General features: G+C 48.5%; 1 pseudogene; it reads right to left on the bottom strand.

Annotated features, from left to right (window-relative positions):
* Positions 1 to 183: 183 nt before the first annotated feature.
* LOC112079464 (transcription factor Dp-1-like) lies at positions 184 to 5,083 on the bottom strand (annotated as a pseudogene).
* Positions 5,084 to 5,984: the final 901 nt, after the last annotated feature.

The raw sequence follows: 5,984 nt of genomic DNA on the forward strand, positions 1-5,984 counted from the left end.
CTATGCTTATGATTAGATGAGGTTTGGTGTTGAATTTTGAAATTCACTCCCATGCTGCACACACCAAGGTGTCTCAAAGGAGGTTGGACATGCAAGAAAAATATTTTGCACATGAATATAATACACAGGAGTGAAACAGACTAGAGTAATTCGTGTGGTATTCCAGAGTCTCTGGTCTCTTACTTGTCGTTTGGGAGATGCTTCAGTCAGATGACGGTCTCTTGGAGGTGTTGATGAGTGATGAAGGGCAGGTTGATGACAGATGTTTGGGGGTGGAGCCCTGCCAGCTTGCTGCTCCGCTGCACGATTACGCTGCACCAGGCGCTTGAACGCTATTTGCTGCACCGGGACATTCACACAAACGTTGTTGATACCGCGTCAGTCAACGTCGTTGAGATGACATTCAGGCAACGTTGAAGCCACCAGCAAGACAGGTGAGCGTCTTCTATAGGTGTGATGTTCCCACAGTAGGGGCGTGTTTACCTGTAGAATGAGCTCCTGAAGCTTGAGACTGTTTCTGTTTTATCCTCTCTAGTCGTCTCTGTCTCTCCACCTGACGATGCAGGAATACATCAGGACTACAGGTGTCTGTCTCTATAACCTCCGGCTCTGACCCTCCTGATCTCTTCAACCTCCTGATCTCTTACCTCCGAGGCTTCTGACCCTCCTGATCTCTTACCCCGGGCTCTGACCCTCCTGATCTCTTACCCCCGGGCTCTGACCCTCCTGATCGCTTACCTCCGGGCTCTGACCCTCCTGATCTCTTACACCCCGGGCTCTGACCCTCCTTGATCTCTTACCTCCGGGCTCTGACCCTCCTATCTCTTACCTCCGGGCTCTGACCCTTCCTGATCCTCTTACCCCCGGGCTCTGACCCTCTCTGATCTCTTACCCTCCGGGCTCTGACCCTCCGATCTCTTACCCCCGGGCTCTGACCCTCCTGATCTCTTACCCCCGGGCTCGACCCTCTCTGATCTCTTACCTCCGGGCTCTGACCCTCTGATCTCTTACCCCCGGGCTCTGGACCCTCCTGATCTCTTACCCTCCGGCTCTGACCCTCCTGATCTCTTACCTCCGGGCTCTGACCTCCTGATCTCTTACCTCCAGGGTCTGGACACTCCTGGGCTGATGTTGTGGGCAGGCCGATCCACCTGATCTCTTTCTTCTCTTTAGAGAATGATGTTCATGGCCATGAGCACTTGAGTGCATCGTACACACGCCGTCGGATGTTCTTCTGGTCGTAGGAATGCTTGCGGAGGGGAAGAGAGGGGCAGTGTCTCAAATGGCTCTTGCTGTCATTTCCCAAATGGCTCCCTATTCCCTTTATAGTGCACTACTTCTGACTAGGGCCCATAGGGCTGTACAGAATCTGTGCATCTTGAACTCGGACTGGGCTATTTGTTGTACGATGAAACCCTGGTCTGATGGTTTTTGATTGGCTGTGTGTCTCACCGAGTCGCCGGCGAGGAGGAGGGGTTCGTTGGCGCTGAACTCTGCCAGAGCTCGTCAGCCACCTCATTGTAGGTAGTTACTCCCTTCTTCTGCACCTTCTCACACACCTTCATGGAGAAATGCCTAAGCCCCTTCCCGTCTTATCCCCCTTCTTACCAGTACCACGCTTCCTGGAAACACGCAAGGACGAGCAGGAATAAGAAAGAAGACGACCAGAGCAGGAATAAGAGAAGACGACAGAGCAGGAATAAGAGAAGACGACAGAGCAGGAATAAGAGAAGACGACAGAGCAGGAATAAGAGAAGACGACAGAGCAGGAGTTTGAGAGAGAAMAAGTCAGTTAGAGCAGGAGTGACCACTATCTGCTAGTTGAGTATGGCTGCTGTAGAGATAGAGACTAGGAAGAGAGAAGTGCTTCAGAAAGTATTCACACCCCTTGTGTCACTGATCTACACACACACTACCCCATCCTGTCAAAGTGGAATTATATATTTTTTGAAATGTTAACAAATTAAATGAAAAGCTGAAATGTCTTGAGTCAATAAGTATTCAACCCTTTTGTTATGTCAAGCCTAAGTATGTTTAGAAGTAAACATGTGCTTAACAAGTCACATAAGTGAGCAATAATAGTGTTTAACATTTTTCAATGACTACCTCATCTCTGTACCCCACACATACAATTATCTGTAAGGTCCCTTCAGTCGAGCAGTGAATTTCAAACACAGATTCAACCACAAAGACCAGAGAGATTTTCCAATGTCCTGAATACATAGTGTTATGTTTGGGGCAAATCCAACTCATCACTGATTTTCCCTTCATATTTTCAAGTARGGTGGTGGCTGCATCGTGTTATGGGTATGCTTGTCGTCAGCAATGACTAGGGAGTTCAGGATAAAAATAAAACAGAATACAGCTATAAGCACAGGCAAAATCCTAGAGGAAAACCTAGTCTGCTTTCCAACAGACACTGGGAGACAAATTCACATTTCAGCAGGACAATAACCTAAAACATAAGGCCAAATCTACAGTGGAGTTCCTTACCAAGAAGACATTGAACGTTCCCGAGTGGCCTAGTAACAGTTGACTTAAATCTTGAAAATCTACAGCGAGACTTGAAAATGGCTGTCTAGCGGTGAACAACCACCAACTTGACGGAGCTTGAATATTTTTTTTAAAGAACAAATGAGCAAATGTTGTACAATCCAGGTGTGCAAAGCTTTTACAGACTTATTACCCAGAAAGACTCTCAGCTGTAACCTCTGCCAAAAGGTGATTCTAACATTTATTGACTTGGTTGAATAATTATCTAATCAAGATATAGGTTTTATTTTCAATCAAAAAACGGTATATATAATTTTTCCACTTTTACAGAGTATTTTGTGTAGATCATTGACAAAAAGCAACAATTACATCCAAATGTAATCCCAAATTGTAACAACAACAACAACCTGGAAAAAGTCCAGGGTGTGAATACTTTAATGTAGTGACATCTCAATCCCTTAACGAGAGAGAGAAGTTTCCCAAGAAGCCAGCCAGCCTCCTTGCTGAGAGTTGACCCCTAAAGCTGACCCCATAACGACCAGGTGACCATAACCAGCACGAGGAGTGTTTGTATACAATTGTGTATGTGTCTTACCCGGTGGACCAGGTAGAGGCATCAGGGGCTGGCTCTGTGTCTGTACTGGGTACTGGGGTGTGAGGGCTGCCCATCGACTAAACCCGCCTGACCCACTGGGCCTCTGAGGAGTACCCATCACCTGAGACAAGAGACAGTTACAATGCAACATAACATTTAAATAAATAAATTAAGAAATGTAAATGTGTGCGCTTCTTTCAAAGCACCGAGGAGCGATCTATATTAGCATCTATCTACACCATACTAGAAGCTATGGAGGGCTAGCCAGATCAAGGATCATGGCTGGGGTCTAGATCTCTCTATAGAACTAGGGTTTCTATGTTATCTCTAGCTGAACCCTGAGCTCCGGGGCTTGCCTCTTTAATAGGATTGATCATGTTGATGAGTTTCTTATTATAATCCCGCTGACTGAAGGGTTTGTTGATCAGCTTATCACACAGGTCCACACACATGTCATCCTGGCCTTGTTCAAAGTTAGATGAAGGCTTATTGCCACGGAGACATGGGAAGCCCAGTGCTTCCCTAGTAGTAGCAGAGGAGGAGGGGCCCTCAACAGGAGAGAGGGGCCCTCAGACAGCTGAGGAGAGGGGCCCTCCAGACAGGAGGAGAGGGGCCTCAACAGGAGGAGAGGGGCCCTCAGACAGGAGGAGAGGGGCCCAACAGAGGAGAGGAGCAGGAGAGAGGGGCCCTCAGACAGGAGGAGGAGGGGGCCCTCAGACAGGAGGAGAGGGGGCCCTCAGACAAGGGAGGTAGATGGGCCCTCAGACGGAGAGAGGGGCCCAGCAGGAGGAGAGGGCCCTCAGACAGGAGAGGAGGGCCCTCAGACGCAGAGGAGGAGAGGGGCCCTCAGACAGGGGAGGAGGAGAGGGGCCCTCAGACAGGAGGAGAGGAGAGGGGCCCTCAGACAGGAGGAGGAGAGAGAGGGCCCTCAGACAGGAGAGGCAGGCGGAGAGGGGCCCTCACAGGAGGAGGAGGACAGAGGGGCCCTCAGACAGGAGGAGGAGAGAGGGGCCCTCGACAGGAGGAGGAGGAGAGGGGCCCTCCGACAGTGGAGGAGGAGGAGAGGCGGCCCTCGACAGGAGGAGGGGAGAGGGGCCCTCCGACAGAAGGAGGGGAGGAGGAGAGGGGCACTTCAGACAGGAGGAGGAGGAGAGGACAGGGTTGTTAGAAATGAGGTGTTACTATGGTAGTGTTGTGTCTCACCATGTGCGGGCGATGTTGACGTTGGAGGGCCCCAGGGTTTTGGGAAGCAGTTGTTTCCCCACAGAGAGAGACTGTGGGTGGACTTTCACAGGACAGACACCTGGAGGACAGGAACAACACTGTTATAACACCAGGGTGCATCCAAATGGCACCCCATTCCCTATATAGTGCAACTACTTGAGATTGGGTTGTCACGAGTACCAGCATCACCACACCAGATTCTCCATTGGGGAAAAAAATTAAAACATGAATTAGACTGAACTCCATAGTTGTAAAAAAATAAATAAAATATTGCTTTATGTAAAATTGTGGTGCTAGTTTGCTAACTAAATAAATAAATGGGACTCCAGGTGACAACATAATGCTGTGTTGGTTTCTAACATAAGGACAGTTTTCCTCAAAAATTAAAACGCTTCATGTTTTGTTTCCTTGCCACAGAAGTACGCGACAACCCTAATTGAGACCACCCCAAGCTCCCTGGAATCACTATTGATTGATTGGCCACAAGAGAGAACATCTCAATAGGGCAACACTGCCCTCCTCTGTTAGCGAGAGTCACAGCCTAACATCAACTCCCAACCTGCAGGAGTAGCGGCTGATTATCATAAATGCTTCTATCGTATCTCTAGTACTGCCACCCGTGTCCAGAGTCTTACTCCCCCTGCCAGTGTGCATCCACCTATATTAAAATAACTAGGGGAAACTCTGGGGCTGTGGCATACCTACCTTTGCTGGGACTGAGTTTCTGGTTGTAGAAAACCTTCATCCTCCGTTGGCACCGTCCACAGCCGCCTAAAGACACACAATGTTCGTTATGGCCACACCACCACACTGTCCCATGGAAACACCAACTTCTCTAGATTCTCCTTCTTCTCACTAGTTAGCTTTATACTAGTCTGGAGCTAGAGGTGCTGCTGGGCTGAGGTCAATGGCTACTAATGTGTTTACTTGTGAGTGTAGTGTGTGCTTGATTTCCATGGACACCTTTGTGAGTGACACAATAGAGCTATGCATTTCTGTGTACACTGTGTAGTAGAGTTATGTTAGGCCTCGCGACCATCTTGAACTGTGTAGGTGGTGGTGGACATGGTCAGTGTTATCCCCAAATTGTGCGAGCATAACCGACTAGTATACTATATGTAAGTGGAGGAGATGGTAAGTGCAGGTGTTTAAAGTTGTTTGTCAGATGATAATTGCTACGATCAGGGCAAGCAATAAAATCGGAAGTATCACACACTTGGGTATGGGTAGGATCCACCGACTGCTAAATCGAGGAAGTTGAATAAGGTGTCTTCAAGCAACTTAGCCTGTACACTCAAACCACAAAGGGAGAGTTAAGTCGCAATTAGTTGTGTTCTTACCCTGAGCAATTGTATCTAAAAGACTGAGATCTGGATGTGTCGGAGAGAAGAAAAGTTCCACTATGAATTATTCTCATTCTAATTGACGGGATTGCCCAAACACTATAACTCTGGCCCAAAGAACGACAGGTTGCACACTATAACTTCTGGCCCAGAACGGACAGGTTGCACCCCACCTATAACTTCTGGCCCAAGAACGGGACAGGTTGCCCACACTATAACCTCGGCCCAGAACGACAGGTTGCACACTATAACTCTGGCACCAGAACGGACAGGTTGCACCACTATAACTCTTGGCCCAGAACACAGGTTGCACACCTATACCTCTGGCC

This window comes from Salvelinus sp. IW2-2015, unplaced genomic scaffold (assembly GCF_002910315.2).
Source record: "Salvelinus sp. IW2-2015 unplaced genomic scaffold, ASM291031v2 Un_scaffold8087, whole genome shotgun sequence".
Taxonomy (NCBI): domain Eukaryota; kingdom Metazoa; phylum Chordata; class Actinopteri; order Salmoniformes; family Salmonidae; genus Salvelinus; species Salvelinus sp. IW2-2015.